Below are 20,976 nucleotides of genomic sequence, written 5' to 3' on the forward strand. Positions count from 1 at the left end.
AAAGAAAGTTTTAGATGCTTATAAAATATGCAAAAAGGGAACTGAAGATATGAGGTAAGCCTAGTTTGATCTAAATACCTATCATTGTAAGCTATTAAGTAATAGATATACTATCCAAAGCTATAACTTCTTGAGTAATTCATATAAAGGTATCTTGAACGCATTTTATTGGATGACCTCACGTATAAAGAGTGTGTAGGATGGAGATAAAAACTTAGGAATAACACCAAGTGCCTTGAGGAATGCAGTATACAGACGTTGTAAAGACAAGAAGCCACTTGTCCCATTTGCAATGAAGAGCAAGAACATGAATGCTGAGTTTGATCGGTAGTCGAGAGTGGACCCTAGAGAGCCTTGAGAGCACAGCCACCTCTGTCGGCCTAGGCACCACCACACTCCTCAAGGAGCAGCAGCAGTCGCCTCAGGCCCCAGTCACCAACACTGCAACTGTGAGCAGAGAGGCCAAGACCCAGCACCCACCCGCTCTTGCCCACAGAGCCACCAACACCAAACCCAGCTCCACTGCCAGAGGCATGGGTAGTGGCTGCTCAGGCAGCCTCACATCAGCGGTGCCCGCTGGTAGGGGCAAGAACGTCACCCCAAGTAAGGTTTGGGGAACAGTAAAATGGTTCAATGTAAGGAATGGATACGGTTTCATCAACAGGAATGACACCAGGGACTGCCAGAAAGAAGAATAAGTCCAGAAAGTACAGTGTAGATAAGCAGTGTAGATGCTGGAGAGACTGGAGTTTGATGTTGAAGGAGAAAAGGGTGAGGAGGCAGCAAATGTTACAGGGTCTGGTGGAGTTCCAGTTCAAGGCAGTAAAAACGCAGCAGGCCGTAACCATTGTAGACGCTGTCCACGTCATAAAGGGTCTCTACACAATTACCACATAAACTACCAGAACAGTGAGAGTGGGGGAAAGAGTGAGGGATCAGAAAGCGCTCCTGAAGGCCAGGCCCAACAGCGCCGGCCCTATGGCAGGCAAAGGTTCCCACTTTACTACATGCGGAGACCCTATGGGCGTCGACCACAGTATTCCAACCCTCCTGTGCAAGGAGAAGTGATGGAGGGTGCTGACAACCAGGGTGCAGGAGAGCAAGGCAGACCAGTGAGACAGAATATGTGCCGGGGTTACAGACCACGATTCCGCAGGAGCCCTTCTCTCCAAAGACAGCCTAGAGAGGATGGCAATGAAGAGGACAAGGAAAATCAAGGAGATGATCCCCAGGGTCAGCAGCCACCTCAACGACAGAATCGCTCCAACTTCAATTGCAAACGCAGGGGCCCAGAGAACCCTAAATTACAAGATGGCAAAGAGACCAAAGCAGCGGATCAGCCAGCTGAGAATTCACCTGCTCCTGAGGCTGAGCAGGGCGGGGCTGAGTAAATGCCAGCTTACCATCTCTACCATCATCCAGTTTGGTCATCCAACAAGAAGAAACGAATATGAAATTCCAGCAATAAGAAATGAATAAAGATTGGAGCTGAAGACCTAAGCGCTTGCTTTTTGTCCATTGACCAGGTACATGAGGACTATCTACATTATCTATGCAGCATGGGGTTTTTATGTTTACCTAAAGATGTCTCTTTTTGGTAATGAGAAACGTGTTCTTAAGAAAAAAGGCCTGGTTTTTCTCAATACACCTTCAATGGTTTTGAAATTGTTTCATAACTGCGCAAGCTGATATTTTTAAGAACTTCGTCTTTTATTTGTAATAAGTTTACAACTTGATTTTTTTTCAAAAAAGGTTAATAAATGTGTTAAATAATAAAAAACGAAAATGTATGCTTCCTTATTAAATCGAATCCACATGCCTGAAAAATAATAAATGTAAAAATGAAATAATAAACTAAAGAAAGTAAAAAAATAAATAAATAAATGTTTACAAAAATTATGTTACTGAAGGGGGAAACATATCAAATAATTTTAAAAGTATCTTGGATTGTCTATGGTATGAATAGTCAATGGTAATTTTTTTCTGCTTACTGACCAAGCCAAGGCTCAAAGCAGGTGCCAAGACTTCTTGCTCCTTCTAAGTTTGAAACCATGTGTGGTATCATAAACATGAAATTATCACTCCAGGTTTTAAATTATATACCGGTATTAGCACTTAGGAGACTATAGTTCGTGTCTAACACACAATGCTCTATTTTAGGTAACCTAATTTTAACTTTGTACCAGTACCATGAGAAACAAGTATCTTTGATTAGGGAACATCCAGTGATGTTTATTTCCACTCCGGTTCCATTTTGCTCATATTACTTTTCCATTTTCTGTTCTTACCCATCTCTTACCTGAAATGACATGAGCATAAGCCCTTACTTCAAAACCTCAATGTTGGAATATTTAGATGTCCTCTTGAATAAATGAGAAGAGGGCAAAGGAGACTACAGGTGGAGTCAGTGAAATCCCCAGCAGGAAAGGAACATCTTTGAGTATGAGTGCAGACTAAAACAATCTAAGGCAGACCTGCTTTTTTCCCTGGGATCAGAAGAGATGATCACAGCAAAGGTCAAGAGCTAGGTTGCTTTTGAGAATTCCAATCCCAGTGTCTTTACTGGTACTGTGAGACTCTGATAACTGACATTTGCCTTTGCTTCCATATTAAATGGAACTGAGATGAAAAACAAAATGATAATTGACATTTGCCTTTGCTTCTGTACTAAATGGAATAGATATGCCTGAAAAAAATTAAGTGTAAAAAGGAAATAATAAACTGAAGAAAATAAAAAATATATGTTTATAAAAATTATGTTATTGAAGGGAGAACATATCAAATAATTTTAAAAGTATCTTGGATTGTCTGTTCATGTAAAATTGTTGTGCATATACATATACATGTGGGGGGAATAAATGTTTATGATTTTCTTAGGTATAGGGAACTAGAATTACTGGATCATATGTTAGCTGTATATTTCATTTTTTGAAGAACTGCCAAACTATTTTCCAAAGTGGCTGCTGTGCCATTTGACATTCTCATAAGCAGTGATGAGGGTTTCAGTTTCCCCAATCCCCCTCTACACTTGTTATTTTTCTGTTTATTATTATTATGATTATTATTATCATCATTACTATTATTGCCAGCCTACTGAGATCAGAGAAGAAGCACCACTCCAGAGATTATCAAGAGAAGCTTTTGATTTTGTAGTTTTGATTAGCATTTTCCTGATGACTAATAATTGTTGTGTTTTCAGAAGTAATTTGTTTCTGTTGCATTGGCAAACACATGGACATGCACACCTATCTTTAGGAAAATTCATTTGTGACAAGAATGTAGTCTAGCATATATGCCAGGTTGTTGAATACTCCCAATACTATGGTTATTCTTTGGGTATTTAACTTTGAAAAATTTTTTTTTGATAATTTATACATATATAACTTAGATATTCAGGGCCACATCCATGAATAAAACTGACTCTCCCAGTGCCAGCTGCCATCAGCTTCCAATAGCTCTTCAGCAGGAGTAGAGTCTCATGACTGGATTGAACTACATGGTACTAGAGCTCCTGGGAATTCAAAAGGACAATTACTATGTCATGTTCAGAAGACAGGAGTTTCCAGTACTTCTTTCCCATTCTCCATCACTTATATTCCTCATACACCCTCTTCCATGATCTTCCTTGAGTTGTGGGAATGGTAGTGGTGACATATGTCAAATCAAGGGCCAAACACTCACAATGACTAATGATCTTGAAGGACTTGTACATCAAAAATTATAAGACATTAAAGAAAAACAGAAAAGACATATAAACAATTAGAAACATTTTTAATGTTCATGGTTTGGAATACAATATTATCAAAATGTTCATAATACAAAGAGTTATTTACAGATCTGTCTTAGTCACAGTTCTATTGCTGTGAAGAGACACCATGACCAAGGCAAATCTTGAAAAAAGAAGTTTTAATTGGAGGCTTGCTTACAGTTTCAGAGGTTTAGTCCATTTATCATCACAGCAGGGATCAAGTGACGCACATGGCACTGGATCAGTAGCTAAGAGCTATATCCTGATCCACAGGCCAAGACTGAGAAACAGACAGATACACACACACACACACACACAGTGAGAGAAAGACACAGAGCACAGAGACAGAAACAGAGAGACAGATTAACAGAGTTTGTGACCTACTTCCTCCAAGGCCATACCTCCTAATCCTAATCCGAAAGGAGTTCCACTTCCTAGTAACTAAGCATTCAATACATGAGTCTTTGGAGAGCCATTCTTATTCATATTACAAGATCCAGCACCTAAGAAATCCCAATGGCATTTCTTACAAAGATAGAACAATTTGACAATTCATACAGAACCAGAAAACGCAAATCGCAAAGCTGAAAACATCAAGTTCCTGACTTCAAAGTATTTTCCAAGACTTCAGAACTCAAAGAATTTTCGATACTGAGAGAAGCATCAGGAATCGCAACTGTTAGTCTCATAAACACACTGAGGTTCCGAGCATGTAGCAATAAAATACCATGAATGCCACTCTTCTTACTGAGGTTCAGTGATTTTTCTTGAATAAATGCTCTCTGAATTCCTACAAAGCTTTTGGTTAGTTTCTAGAATTCTGTTCTTAAAAATTGTATTTATGTCAGAAATAGTCCCTATCTCCCCCCACACACACCGCCCATCGAGGGAGGAGCAGCCCTGCTAGGCCACAGAAGAGGACTTTGCAGCAGTCCTGAAGATACCTGATAAACCAGGGTCAGATGAAAGGGGAGTAGGTCCTCCCCAATCCGTGGTCTTGGAAAGGGGCAGGGAGGAGATGAAGGAGAGAGGGTGAGATTGGGAGGGAATGAGGGAGGGGGATACAGCTGGGATACAAAGTTAATAAACTGTAACTAATATTAAAAAATAAATAAATAGAAACAAAAAATTGTATTTATGTTTCTTTTTTTATGTGTATGTGTGTGGGCTGGAGCTAATGAGGTCAGAAGAGATTTTGTTATTGTTGTTGTTTTTCTTTTTGGAATGCTGATTGGTTATCTTAAGAAAGAACCTACCATTCAGTGTATACAGTTCCCTGATCTGACACTCTCTATATAGTAATACCTACAGCTTCTCCTTCAGACATACTTTATATGGACATCTATCGAGCAATGATAACTTGCAAGGGTATTAGGGCCTAGACATTCCCCATCATCACTGGACTCAACCATGGGAAATTTTTGCTCTACATCTCTCTCAGGGGTTTAGGGAGACTTTTCAAATCAGAACCACAGTGTGATGTTCCCCTTGCCCAAAACTATATTCTCTTCCTTTTCCTTTCATGGGTATCAGAGCCTTAGGGTATGCTATATCTGTTTTTGCTCCCTTGTCTTTGAAGCTTTCATTTACATTACTTACAGTAAACATTTGAACTCATAATTCTATTTCAGCACCTGCCTCTCTCCTTCCCAGGGAGAGCACAGTTGATAGATAACTTATTATATTTCCAGAAATATCCAGAATTGGAGGCACATACCTTTTATCCCCCAACTCAGGGGAGGCTGAGGCAGGCAGATCTCTGTGAGATCAAGACCAGCTTGATCTACTTAGGAAGTTCTAATTCATTTAAGCAGAATAGTAAGATACTATCTCAAAACAAAAACAAAACAGGATGAATAAACAACAGCAACAACAAAAAGAAAGAATAAAAGGATTTCTGAAGGAAAAATAATCTTTTAACATCTTTTCTCTGTGGAATCTAATCTAGTCCCAGTCCAGATGACTCTGTTAGAGGAACTGAAAGTAAAGTTAATTAAGCTCTATTTAAAAGGGTAACGTGAACATAAACATAAGCAAGCATTTATCTATGCCAACTTTTTTCTAAGCATCTAGCATACATATGATTCCAATGTAGATATGTTATATAAGTTTTGGTTGGTGCCAAGTCCAAAAAAATGCATCAGTCTATGAGTTTGCACCGTTCACAATGAGCTCACATGCAACTCAACAGAAAATATTCTCTTTCTCTCTACAGAGATGACCTTTGATACGTTACAGAGGTTCCATTAGAGGTTCCACAATTTACATCACCTAATCCCAAAGCAGGAGAAGGTCTCAAGCAATAGCATCTCATTAGATAATTTTGTGGAGAAGTAATTGAATTCTTTCTGGAGACTCATCTACTACTTAATGTACTTGTTTCTTGATGTTTAAAAACTTTATTACAATTTTACAAACAAGATGTACTGGTGACACCCTTTCCTAGTGCTTTCTGCTTTTACTAAGACCCAACTCTGGGAGTTGGTAGACATATCGGGTATTCCCATTTAATTTTCCAATGCTTTTCACAGTGAGGAATTCTGACTATATGATGTCAATTCTTTGGCAAGATAAGTCAGCTGCTATAAGGACAATGTATTTGTTAAGTTACTTTCATACAAAAAAAAAAAGATGACAAGTAAAATAGAATTCGGCAGAATTGGATCTGCCTTCTCCAAAGCACCATGTTTGATGATAATTGTGTCTTTTGGCAACTTAGTGGCTGGCACTTTTCCCTTAGTCATTATTTAGCTCATGTTCCAACAAGGTATCAGGGAATATAAGGTTATGTGAAGTGCCAAGCTATTGACCAACCCTGGCTGTGGAAAATTTTTATGACAAACGAAAATATTTGGCTTCATTCCCTTGTATTTTTATTTGTCAACCTTGTTTTGATAGCTGTCTCTTAGTATGGTCCTGTAGATTGGAGATGGCACTGCCTTAAACTGAATCAAACAATTTAGGAGAGTGAAATAGGCAGATATTTGTAATAGTTACAAATAATCAGAGATGCAAGAGGCTTGAAGACCTTTCATGTTTTATTTTTCTATCTCCCTTGAATGAATAAATGCCTTTCTCAGAGAAATACAGACTGATAAACTCCTACATTAAACTTTCCTGTGACAGAATCAGGTTTTTCAGTGAGTTTCAAGGACAGTTTATAAATGAAGCTGTTTTATTTTTGTGGTAGTAAAGTAACACTGAAACAATATTCATTTAAATTTCAGGCAAGCTGTATATCAGATGCTGAGACAGACCATATGATTAAATACTAAATAGGGCAGAAAGGGTCCCTGGCCTCAACAAATACATCATCAGACAGGAAATGTAAAAACGCATGTGCAAGAGACTTAGACGCTGCACTGTGATGGGTCCTATGTGAGTGCTGAGAATGGGAATATGATAGTCAATGAAAATCTTTTGAGAGGAAATAATATCTAAGTTAAGACTTAAAGAAACAGAGAAGCGAGAAAGGGCAGAATGTTAAGTGGTAGGGATGATCTGCAGAAAGCAAATTCAGAGAAGTATGAACATCAAAACCCAACTTGCTTGATAAAGGGAATAAAAGAAATCATGCACAGAATAGCGCACAGCATGTAACAGTGAGTTGTAAGTGAAGGATGACTACTGTTCTAGAGAAGATGTGAAGCCTCATACTATGTATGTGCTACAAGTATGTGGCTTCTAGAATTCTCTATATGTGAGATCTGTGTTGGTCACTCTAGCATTACAGGTTTTAATTTTTAAAACATTGAATATTTAAAATTTTTTATATATTTATTCATTTTACATACCTATTGTAGCCCCCTCCCTCTTCTCCTCCTGGTCCCACCCACCCTCCCTGTTCCCTCGTCTCCTCCTCTATTTCTTAGAAAAGCAGAGCCCACACTACCAACTCAGCCACCCCAGTTCATCAAGTTGCATCAGGACTGAGCGCACCCTTTTCCCCTGTGGCCTGGCAAGGCAACGCCACCAGGGGGAGTGAGAAAAAAAGAAGGCATCAGAGTCCATTTTAGAGACAGCCTCAGCTCTCCTTGCTAGGGAACCCACACGAATCCTGAGAAGCTCATATGCTACATCTGCGTAGGGGGCTTAGGTCCAGTCTATGCCATGGTCCTTGGTTGAGTGTTTCAGTCTCCACAAGCCCTTCTGGGCCCTGGTTAATTGGCTCTTTTAGTATTCTTACAGAGCTCCTGACTCCTCCAGGTCCTTCTATTCTTCCCTCAGTTTTCCATAAGACTCCCTGTCCTCCTCCCAATGTTTGGTTGCAAGTCTCAGCATCTGTTTCAATCTGATGCTGGGTGGAGCCTCTCAGAGGACAGCTATGCTAGGCTCCTGTCTGTGAGCATAGCAGAGTATCATTAATAGTATCAGGGATAAGCTCTTTCCCATGGAGTATGTCTCAGGTTGGGCCAGACATTGGTTGGACATTCCCTTAATTTCTGCTCTATCTTTATCTCTGTACACGTTGTAGGCAGGATAAATTTTGGGTCGAGGTTTTCGTGGGTGGGTTGATGTTCCCCTCCCTACACTAGGAGTTCTGTCTAGTGACAGTATCTTCTTCAGTCTCCATGTCTCCTGCTACTAGGATTCACAGCTAGAGCCACCAGTAATTCCTCCCAGAATCTTACCCTGTCTTAGGTCTCCAACTTGTCACAGAGATGCCCCCTTTCATGGTTTCTTTTCTCTCTGCAGGCCCTTTGTACTTCCTTCCACTCATGCTTTCCTCTGGTCTGGTCACCACCCTAATTTCTCTCTGTGTTTCATCTTCTACCTTGTTCCCTCTCTTCGACCACTTCTGTTATCTAGTTTATTTACTCTTCTTTTTATTTTTAGCTTTAAAAATAGTTTATTTCTCCCTCACAAACATACAAGCCTCTGACCATGATACAAGGAACCCAAAAATTAAATAAAAACTTGAAGTATATTTGTTTGAGATGATGCAAGATAAAGTTGTTTTTAAAGGCAAGTGGGTCTCAACCATGGGGATGGGAGTAGGCTGGTGCCAGCAAAAATGGATGTACATTATTGTTATATTGTCTATAAAATTGGCAGTAATTAGCATGTGTTCACCATACAGTATTTATTTCAAATCAGTATGCTCAGGAGTAGAACTGTGTCTCAGTTTCTTCTGTCTCTAGAATAAAAAGGCCAAAAGCACTTCCTTAACATTAGAAACTTTTCTCTAGTAGGTTGGTACTATTAAGAGAATATGATTACTAGACATCCTCAACGTGGTTTCATTATGGAAAAAAAAAACATGTTTCACATAAAACCTTCATAATATAATATAGAGGCCAATGTAAGAGAAATTAGGGAAAACCTCTTACCTGGATGATAGTCTCAGGAGGCTACTGAAAGTTTGTCATAGTTCTTAAAAGCAAAGAGTTCTAAGAATGTTTAAAGTAATAGAAAGCTGGGTACATATTTATAAAAATTAAAAAAAAAACAATGAAAGAAAAAAAAAGAACAAATATCTAGCCTGGACTCAAATTTTAAACGTGCAAAAATTTGGCCTCTATTTACCCTTCTGAGTGAGATTTAAGCATCTTCTGTTGAGTCCTACTTGCTAGTTATTTTCTTTGGATCAGTGACTTGTACTATGAATACCCTGTACTATATATCTGTTTTTAAATGAGTACATACCATGTGTGTCTTTCTGGGTCTGGGTTACTCCACTCGTGATGATCTTTCCTAGTGCCATCCATTTGCTTGAAAATTTCATAATTTCCTTGTTTTTAAATACCTAAGTAGTATTCCATTGTGTAAATTTATCACATTTTCTTTATCCATTCTTCAGTTGAGGGACATCTGGGTTGTTTCCAGATTCTGGTTATTACAAATAAAGCTGCTATGAACATAATTGAGAAAGTGTTCTTGTTGTATGGTGGAATATGTTTCAGGTATATGCCCAGGAGTGATATAACTGAATCTTGAGATAGCGCTATTACCAATTTTCTGAGAAAGTGCCAGATTGATTTCCAAAGTGGCTGTACAAGTTTGCACTCCCACTAGTAATGGAATAGTCTTTTCCTTGCTCCACATGCTAACCAGCAAGAGCTGTCACTTGAGTTTTTTATCTTAGCCATTCTGACAGGTATAAGATTGAATCTCAGAGTCATTTTGATTTGCATTTCCCTGATGACTAAGAATACTCAGCATTTTCTTTAGTGTTTCTTGGCCATTTATGATTCCTCTTTTGAGAATTCCGTGTTTATTTCTGTACCTTATTTTTAATTAGATTATTTGGTTTGTTGGTGCTTAATTTCTTGAGTTCCTTATATATATTGAATATTAGCCCTTTGTCACATGTAAGATTGGTGAAGCTCTTCTCCCAATTTGTAGATTGCTGTTTTGTTCTATTTACAGTATCCTTTGCCTTACAGAAGCTTTTCAGTTTCATGAAGACTTGATTATTAGTTTTTTGATCATAGAGACTGAGCACTTGGTGTTCTGTTTAGGAAGTTGTTTCCTGTGCCAATGAGTTCAAGGCTCTTCTCTGCTTTTTCTTCTTACAGGTTTAGTGTGTCTGGTTTTATTTATTTATTTTTATTTTTTAATTTTTTTTTATCAGTTACATTTTATTAACTCTGTATCCCAGCCGTGTCCTGATCCCTCATTCCCTCCCAGTCCCTCCCTCCCTCCCTCATCTCCACCGTGCCCCTTTCCAAGTCCACTGATAGGGGGGACCTCCTCCCCATTCATCTGATCCTGTTTTATCAGGTATCTTCAGGACTGGCTGCAAAGCCCTCCTCTGTGGCCTAACAGGACTGCTCCTCCCTTCAGGGGTGGGAGACCAAAGAGCCAGTCATTGAGTTCCTGTTAGAAATAGTCCTTGTTCCCCTCACTTTGGGAAACCAATTGGTTACTGAGCTACCACAGGCTACATCTGAGTGGAGGTTCTAGGTTATATCCATACATGGTCCTTGGTTGAATGTCAGTCTCAGAAAAGACCCTGTGCCCAGATATATTTGGTCCTTGTGGAGCTCCTATCCTTTCCCCATCAGACTAACTCCCCTTCTTTCTTATGATTCCCTGTACTCTGCCAAAGGTTTGGTCATGAGTCTTTGCTTTGAAAACACTGTTAGTTAGAGTCTTTCTGATGCGCTCAGTAGACTCCTGTCATACGTTCAATGCACATCCCATCTGTCTTTCTAAACGAGGATTGATCATCTTACCGCATGTCCGCTCAATTGATTATCTTTTTTAGGTGTATAGATTTCATTATGTTTATCATATCTTATAGGTCTATATAAGTGAGTATATCCCATGTTTGTCTTTCTCCTTCTGGGATATTTCACTCAGAATGATCTTTTCTAGATCCCACCATTTGCCTGTAAATTTCATGATTTCCTCCTTTTTGATTGCTGAGTAGTATTCCATTGTGTAAAAATACCACAATTTCTGTATCCATTCCACCGTTGATGGACATCTGGGTTGTTTCCAGGTTCTGGCTATTACAAATAGAGCTGCTATAAACATGGTTGAGCAAGTGTCCTTTTTGTGTACTTGAACAAACTTTGGGTATATACCTAGCAGTGGTATAGCTGTGTCTGGAGGAAGCACTTATTCCTATTTGTCTTAGAAAGCACCAGATAGCTTTCCAGAGTGGTTGTGTGTGTCTGGTTTTATGTTGCTGTCTTTGATCTACTTGGAATTTTTGTGCAGGATGATAAGTATGGATCTATTTGCATGTAGATATCCAGTTAGACCAGCACCATTTATTGAAGGTGCTCTCTCTTTACCATTGTATGGTTTTGCCTTCTTTGTCAAAAATCAAATACCCGTAAGCTATATGGGTTTATTTCTGGCTCTTCTATTCAATTCCATTGATCCACCATTCTGTTTTATGCCAGTACCATGCAGTTTTTATTACTGCTGCTCTATAGTACAACTTGAGATGAGGGACGAAGATACCTCCAGAAGATCTGTTATTATACAGGACTGTAAAAAAAAAAAATCAAGTGTTCATAGGTGTGTAGGTTTGTTTCTAGGCCTTCAGTTTGATTCCATTGTTCAACCAGTCTATTTTTATGCCAGTTTTTTTATTACTATTGCTCTGTAGGACAGTTTGAAATCAGGGATGGAGATACATGCCTCCAGAAGTTCTTTTTTTTTTTTTTTTTTTTTTTTTTTTGTATAGGATTGTTTTTGCTATTCTGATTGTTTTTCTATGTGAAGTTTAGAATTGTTCTTTCAAGGTCTTTAAAGAATTGTGTTGGTATTTTGACTGGAATTTCATTAAGTCTGTAGATTAATTTCAGTTGGACAACCATTTTTACTGTTAATCCTACCAATCTACGAGCATCTTTGCATCTGATATCTTCTTCAATTTCTTTCTGAGAATTGAAGTTCTTGTCATACAGGTCTTTGACTTGCTTGGTTAGAGTTACACCAAGATGCTTTATATTATTTGTGGCTGTTGTGAAGAGTGTGGTTTTCCTAATTTTTTTCTCAGCTCATTTGTCATTTGTATACAGTAGGGTTATTGATGTTTTTGTATTAATTTTGTATCTAGTGACTTGCTGAAGGTGTTTATCAGATGTAGGAGTTTTCTGTTTGAATATTTTGGGTCACCTATACATACTATCATATCTATAAATAGCAATATTTTTACTTCTTTCTTTTTATTTGGTATCCCCTTGATCTCCTTTAGTTGTCTTATTGCTCTGACTAAGACTTTAAGTACTATATTGAAGAGATACGGTATGAGTGGTCAGCCATGTCTGATTCCTGATTTCAGTGGGATTGGTTTAATTTTCTCTCCATTTAATTTGATGTTGGATTTGGCTTTCTGTACATTGTCTTTATTGTGTTTAAGTATGTGCCTTATATCCCTGATCATTCCAAGACTTGTAACATGAAGGGCTGTTGGATTTTGTTGAATGCTTTTTCAGCATCTAATGAGATGATCATGTTTGTTTTTTATTTCTTTCAATTTGTTTATGGGGTTAATTACATTGATGGATTTTTGTACATTGAAACACCTTGCATGCCTGGGATGAATCCTACTTGATCATGGTGCATGATATTTTTGATGTGTTCTTGGAATTGGTTTGTGAGTATTTTTCCATCAATGTTCATAAGGGAAATTGATCTGAAATTCTCTTTCATTTTGGGTTTGTGTGGTTTAGCTATCAGGCTGATTGTGGCTTCATAGAATGAGTTTGGCAATGTTCCTTCTGTTTCTATTTTGTGAACTAGTTTGAGGAGTATTGGTTTTAGCTCTTCTTTGAAAGTCTGGTGAGATTCTGCGCTAAAACTATCTAGCCCTGTTTTGTTGTTGTTGTTGTTGTTTGTTTTGTTTTGTTTTTTGTTGTTCTTGGGGAAAGTTTTGATGGCAGCTTCTATTTCCTTAGGGTGTATAGGTCTGTTTATACTGTTTACCTGCTATTGATTTAACTTTGGTAGGTGAAATCTATCAAGAAAATCATCCATTTCCTTTAGATTTTCCAATTTTGTGGAATACAGGTTTCTGAAGTAAGATCTAATGATTCTTTGGATTTCCTCAGTGTCTGTTTTTATGTCATTCTTTTCATTTCTGATTCTGTTGATTTGGACATTTTGTCTCTGTCTTTTAGTTAGTTTGGCTAAGGGTTTGTCTATTGTGTTGATATTCTCAAAGAATCAGCTCTTGGTTTCATTGATTTTTTTTTGTTTGTTTGTTTTAATTTGTTGATTTCAGCTCTGAGTTTGATTATTTCCTCCTGTCTACTTCCTGCTCCACTTGGGTGGGTTTGCTTTTTCTTCTTCTTCTTTTTCTTCTTCTTGCTGATGAGCTGTTAAGTTGCTAGTACTAGATATCTCCAATTTCTTTTTTATTGTATTTGATTTTATTTCTCAGAAAAGATACACATCTTTAAAATTTGTATTTAATTATTAACTGTAAATCCTGCTAGCATCATCCCTCCCTTCCCCCTCACCTATTCCTATCAGAAGGGGAGCTCCCTTTCCCAACCACCCCAGCTCATCAAGTTGCATCAGGTTTGTGCTTGCCCTCTTCTCCTGTGGCCTAGAAAGGCAGTCCTGCCAGGAAAAAGTGATCAAAATGCTAGTAAGTGAGTCCCTGTCTCATGCAGTCTCCATTTCCCTTACTAGAGAGCCCACATGAGGCTTAAACTCTCCAAATGCTACATCTTTGTAAGGGGATTATGTCCAGTTCATGCATGGTCATCGATTAAAGCTTCATTCTCAGCAAGCTTCTCTGAGCCCTGGTTTGTTGGCCCTGTTGGTCTTCTTCTGGAGATCTTATCACCTCCAAGTCCTTTTCTTTGTTCTGTACATTTAGTGTTTTATTATCATCTGGTGGGAGGAATTTCTTTTCTTTTTCTTTTTTTTTTTTTGGTCTAATCTTTTTGGTATTACGTAGGCCTTTTGTATGCTTATAGGCATCTCTTTTTAGTTTTTTTTTTTTTTTCTGGTCCTTGGAGGAGAGAATCATCTCTTTCTTCTATTCCTAGTATTCTTAGGTTTTGTCTTTTCATGGTGTCCTTGATTTCTTGGATGATTTATGTCAAAATTTTTTTCGATTTAATATTTTCTGTGACAGATGTATTGATTTCTTCAATTGTATCTTCTACACGTGAGATTCTTTCCTCCATCTCTTGTATTCAGTTGGTGATGCTTACCTCAGTGGTTCCTGTTCTCTTCCCTTATTTTTCCATGTCTAGGATTTCCTTGGTTTGTATTTTCTTTATAGAGTCTATTTCCATATTCAGGTCTTAACTGTTCTATTAATTTTCTTCACCTGTTTGTATTATTCTGCATTTCTTTACATGATTTTCTCATTTCTTCTTTAAATGGCTCTATTTGTTTGATTGTATTTTTACTGTATTTCTTTGAGGGATTTTTTTTTATCATTTCCTCATTAATGTCCTGAGCTCAGTGGAGCAAGTACTACCATTACCCTGTCACAGTTTTAAATATGAGAAAATTATTGAAAAGTGAGAGTTATAGACAGTAAGTAATGGATGTTGTAGGGTGTAAGCACTAAAAGTAGACAGTAGACCTTAAGATGAAAGTACAGTCCATGATTGCAAAGGGGAAGTCGGAGTCACATTTTTGATAGCACCTTTGGGTTTATATATATACTCTTTCCCTAAATGAGTGAGGACTGAAAAGATCAGAAGCTTATGATGAAACCTCAGAAGATGCTTGTGATTATTAGAATGAAAAGGAGAAATGAAATCGAATGAAAGCAACTGAGTGAGTCATGGGAAGCAGAACTCCTTTTCTCCAATGTGCTTTTCCAAATTGTCTGTGGTTCACCTCTTTCTCAAGTCAAGCCTAAAACAGAAAGGTAACTGTCCCTTCTTCTTTGAAGACTATCATTGCCCAGAAGCCTTGCCTCACACCTGGGTATAGACCATGCTACAAAGAGGAAAAAAAGATGCTCCTGAACAATCAGGCCTGCTATAGTTTCTGAATCCTGGCAGAGAGAAGTTGCAGTGTGATACTGGGTGTCAGCTAATGCTAAAGAAGTAGGTTACCATGACCTTGAATGACATAACCCTCCCTTTTCTTCTCATTCATCTCTCAAGGGTACTAAAGAATGAAGTGAATATTTTCCATGAACTATGTGAAAAATGAAATGTAGAAACAATATATTGACAGGTCTTGAAGACAACTCTTTGAAGTCAGATCTCAGACAAAATGAGTCATCAGTTTTTTTTGTTTGTTTGTTTGTTTTTTTTTTTGCAAGCTACTTACTAGATGACTTCTTTGCAAAATATTGATGTTTTGAATATAAAATTGTAAATGCTTCTTTTTGAACAGAACTGCAGCCTGGTGGTTCCAGTTAAGATTCACAAAGTGCTTTAGTTAAAGCTGACTCTGTAAGTGCCAGTTAACTACCCCTGCTAGGATCATGGTCCAGAAGCTGACATAATAACTGTGTACTTTTTCTTCTTCAAGATCTCTTTCAACAATCTTAGTAGGTAATGAATTAATACTTAAATATACACTTATTGTATTCTAAATGGTTGACATAATATTTAGGGTGTTGAGGACCAAGACATTTGGGTGGATAATTTCTAAATTATTATTATTCATGGTGCTTAGATAAATATTTTTGGTGCTTTGTACTTAAAACACAAAAGGGCAGACCAAGGATATTACAACTGAAGTTTGTTGTGTTAGTTTGATAAGCTCTAAATTGCAACTTAAGTAGTAGAAATGCATTTAAAGACAATTATACAATTTGGTTTATCAAAACTTCAGCATAATTTAAATGTTCATGCCTCTAAACATAAACCTGTCCAAACACTCTAAAGTTTTGCAGTCATGAAGAAACTATACACACTATAGCCAACTGAATTAATGTGATTTTTATTTTTACATACTTATTTTGGGTTTCATATAGACATGTTATCATAAACACATACTTGGTGAAAGTAATGTTAGATGCAGAATTGATGGAAGCAAAGAGAGACTAAAAGATAATTGGAAATAAAAAAAGATGAGATTTTTTTTGAGGTCTGGCCTTCTACTTAGGTAACCAATAGTAAAGGTCACACCTTTGTGGTTTTTTGTTTGTTTGTTTGTTTTCCTTCAAACAAAGAAAATCTGATTTAAGTGGCAATAATGGATTTTTCAGATCACTTTAGAATGGCAATCATACTATTCAAATGATTTATTTCCACTGTTGACTCCTCTTTGTTTTTTCATCCTTATATAATGTAATAACAGAAGAATGTTGCTTGAATAATGAAAACAAATTTCAAACACACAGAGGGACTATTCATTTTCTCTGTCTATCAGCTATACATGTCATAGTAACTGTAGCTAGCCAGTCCCTTCCCAATGTTTTAACAGGTAGAAGGAAGTTTTATAGGGAAGAGAGAAAATTATAGATCTGCTCTCAAGACCCTTCTAATTTATATATGAAGAATGCAGAGGATACATTGTTTATGAAGGTGGTATACAAAGGGTGTGGTTAATGGGAAAAAGGTTAGGTTTCCTTAATATTTGCATTTCAAAGGGCTACTTTCATTCTGCCAACTGCAATGTTGCCTCCAAGCTGTGTCCCTATGTGGGAATCACTATCAAAGCGAATTGTGTCATATAAGGTTATATGTGTCCTTCAGAGAGATGCCATATGCAATGTGCTATATAGAACCTAGACAGCTTTTTGAGTCAAGATGTTTCAAGAGGTTTATCTTTGTTCTTTCTCTTCTCCCTAAAAAAATGACTATGGCTTGGATCATGGTAATTGCATGCCAGTAAAATTTATCTCTGAGAAGTCCCACATTCCCTATTTCTGTCCAGTGTTGTTTAAGTACTACCCATGAAAACACCTGTATGCCAGTTTCAAGCTCAAAATCTCTCTTTTAGGGATGTTGACCCAAGGCAGGAGGAGAAAGACATTGCAGCCACATATAGAGATGTGGCTAGACAGCAGAAGGACTCTAGAGAGATTAATGTTTCCTCTTCTGGAATTGTGGTACGATGCATATTACTGACATTGTACATTCAACTTTGGAGTTGCTAAGTTTGTCCCTGCAGAAAGACAGTTTCTGGTCCATTTATATTTTTCTATTAAGATAAACAAAATTAAACCTGACAGTTCAACTGAACTGAATAATCCATTTGACATTACTGATAGTAGGAAACAAAAGTGAGTAAAATCAGATTTGAGAATTTAAAAGTAGTGACTAAAGACATGTGACATACACTTTGGTAAGTTTTCACCTAAAAGAGTAAGGGCTTAGGTAAAAAAGCTGAATTTTCAGAGAGTTAGGCTATATATTAATGTATGTACCAAGACAGACAGGCATTATTGGTTAATATTTAAGTGCACACACAAACACACACACATTGAACTCCAAATTACCAGAAACAATGTTTCTTGCTCACTCTGATCGGTTACGTGTATTCTCTCCTTTTTTTAATAATTAAATTTATTTATTTTCATTAATTACAGTTTATTCACTTTGTATCCCTCCATAAAGCCCTCCCTCCTCCCCTCCAGGTCCCATCCTCCTTCCCCCTTCTTGATGCATGTCCCTCCCCAAGTCCACTGATAAGGGAGGTCCTCGTCTCTTTCCTTCTGATCTTAGTCTATCAGTTCTCATCAGGAGTGGCTGCATTGTCATCTTTTGTGGCCTGATAAGGCTGCTCCCCCCTCGGGGGAGGCCAGTCAGATTATATCAGAGGCAGTCCCTTTTCCCATTACTATGGAACTCACTTGGAAACTAAACTGTCATGAGCTACATCAAGTTATCTCCATGTGTGGTACTTGGTTGGAGTATGAGTCTCTGGGAAGATCCCTGTGTTCAAATTTTCTGGTTCTGTTGCTCTCCTTGTGGGGTTCCTGTCCTCTCAAGGTCTTACTATTTCCCACTTCTTACATAAGATTCCCTGCTCGTTGCCCAACAGTTGGCCATAAGTCTCAGCATGTGCTTTGACAGTCTGCAGGGCAGAGCTGTTCAGAGACCCTCTGTGGCAGGTTCCTAGGTTGTTTCCTGTTTTCTTCTTCTCAGACAACTAGGAATAGTGCTTCCTCAAGATCCAGCCATGCCACTCTTAGGCATATATCCAGAAGGGGCTCAAGTACACAGTAAGGACATGCTCAACCATGTTTGTAGCAGCTTTATTTGTAATAGCCAGAAGATGGCAACAGCCCAGATGTCCCTCAATTGAAGAATGGAGGCAGAAATTGTGGTACATCTACACAATGGAGTATTACTCTGCAATGAAAAACAAAGAAATCATGAAATTTGCAGGTAAATGGTGGGACCTGGAAAGGATCATCCTGAGTGAGCTGTCCCAGAAGCAGAAAGACACACACGGTATATACTCACTCATATAGACATATAACATAGGATAAACCTACTAAAACCCTGAACATCTAAAGAAACTAATCAAGAGAGAGGACCCTGACTAAATGCTAAATCCCCATCCTGAAAGGCAAAGAGGATGGACATCAGAAGGAGTATTCTCTCCTTTTTACTGACTAAAAATTTCATAAATGCGAATGTTTTCATCAAGTACAGCCCCCTACTCCTTCCCCATCCAATTTCCTACTACTTCTATTTCTTCCTAATTTTTCATTTCTTTCTTATCCTCTTTCTTTTTTCTTTCTTCTTTCTTTCTTTCTTTTTTTCTTTTCTTTCCTTTCTTTCTTTCTTTCTTTCTTTCTTTCTTTCTTTCTTTCTTTCTTTCTTTCTTTCTTTCTTTCTTTCTTTCTTTCTTATTTCTTTCTGCCCATGGAGTCCACTTAGGGCTGCTATTCTGTGCACGGTTGTAGGACCATTGACAGGATTGTGAGTGGCTCCCCATGGGCCATATCCATGTAACAAAACCTGACTCTTCACTTCTAAGCCACCAATTACCAATAGCTCCTTCTGTAAGGGTAGATTTTTCTTTCTCCCCTCTTAGAGATGATATTTTATCTAAACTGATCTTATACAGGTCTTGTGAATGAAAGCACAGCTTCTGTCGGTGTATATGTGTAACTGTCTTGTTGTGTCTAAAAAACACTATTTTGCTAAAGTCATCTACTGCCCCTCGATCTTATAATCTCTCTACTTCTTTTTCTTAATGATCCCTGAGCCTTGGAAAAGAAGAATGATATAGTTTTCATCTTATGAATCAACACTGCACAATGTCTTTTTATCTATGTACTGAAAGAAAAAAGAATTTCCTCTGATGAGGGCTGAAAGATGAACTTAACTATAGGTTTTTAAATCATTAGGAGTTGGTCTAATAGTAAGCCAATTTAGCATAACAATTTATTTCTTGACAGTCCTAACGTTTTGTTATATAAGTCTTTCACTTCTTGGTTATAGTTAGTGCAAGGTAGTTTATATTTTTGAAGCTATTATGAATTGGCTTGTTTCTTTAATTTCTTTTTTTTTAATTTTATTTTTCTTTTTAGTTACATTTTGTTAACTCTGTGTCCCAGCTGTATCCCGCTCCCTCATTCCCTCCCCAACTCCACACTCCCTCCCTGGTCTCCTCCCTGCCCCTTTCCAAGTCCACTGATAGGGGAGGACCTCCTCCCCTTTCATTTGACCCTGTTTTATCAGGTATCTTCAGGGTTGGCTGCAAAGTCCTCCTCTGTGGCCTAACAGGACTGCTCCTCCCCTGGAGGGGGGTGGTCAAAGAGCCTGCCCTTGAGATCCTGTTACAAATAGTCCTTGTTCCCCTTACTTTAACTGCATGTTTGTTGTTGGTATATAGGAAGAACACTTATTTTTGTATGTTGATTTTATATCCAGATAGGCTTATGACCTACCTAACCTTGGGACTGTGGTTCTTTTAATAGTGCCAGGTATGAGTTCTGCCTTGTGGGGTGGGCCTTAAATCCAGTGGTAAAGTAGTTGATTACTCCCATAAAATTCATGTTACTCTTGCATCAAAAGGCACAGCTTTCCAGGCTGGTGATTATTATATGTCATGGAGATCACCAGTTGAGTAAGATTGGTGGTGATTACTTTCCTCCCCTGGAAGCATGCATAGTACCTTTCAGTGTTATGCCAGGTTCACGGGACCCTCAGAGACCACCAGGAGATGACTCGATGCAATTGCAAGAGATCTTTATTATGAGAGCAATCAAACTCGGGACCCAAGTCTCACTGGCGCAGCAATAGAGAAGTGGGACCCCGAGCTCTGAGTGAACAGGATTTTTAAAGGGAAAGTCTGTGATCAGGGGTTTTCCATGGCAGCAAGCAGGGGGGCACAAGCCTTGACGTTACAGAATTGGGTGAAGTTTAGCAGGGCGGGTGACCTTTTCTGAGGCACATATTCACAATGGCTAAGGCATATAATCACAATGGCTATTTTTCTAAACCATATCTGAAACATTGGGGAGAATTTTCCCACCCGATTCTCAACCAATTCCCATTGATTATTGCCAGGGAGTTTGTCTCTATTTTCTATGAAGCATTTATTCTGTTATATTTCCTAGAGGCTGTTGCTAGGAGAGTTAACTTTGTTTTCTGCCCAGTGTACATTCTGTGGTATTTCCTGGTACCTGAATTCAGTTCCCAGTCAAGATCTTTATTTCAAAATGGAGTTATATTCAGGCTATCTGAAGCTCTTCATCAGCACTGTGAAAAATTATCTAATGTGGATGAAGCTTCATGATCAGTGGTAGCTTGATTTTCCCATGTTCTAGGACTCAAGTATGCAATGCCTCCAACAATAGGATCCTACAACCTAGTTTCCATAGTTTCTCGTCTACCTGTCCTTTCACCACCCATCCTACTCAACTCTTCTTGTTCATT

The 20,976-nt window shown here is 38.1% G+C and overlaps 1 pseudogene; it reads left to right on the forward strand.

Annotated features, from left to right (window-relative positions):
* Positions 1-311: 311 nt before the first annotated feature.
* Positions 312-1,500, forward strand: LOC110541646 (Y-box-binding protein 1-like; annotated as a pseudogene).
* Positions 1,501-20,976: the final 19,476 nt, after the last annotated feature.

This window comes from Meriones unguiculatus, chromosome X, assembly GCF_030254825.1.
Source record: "Meriones unguiculatus strain TT.TT164.6M chromosome X, Bangor_MerUng_6.1, whole genome shotgun sequence".
Classification (NCBI taxonomy): Eukaryota; Metazoa; Chordata; class Mammalia; order Rodentia; family Muridae; genus Meriones; species Meriones unguiculatus.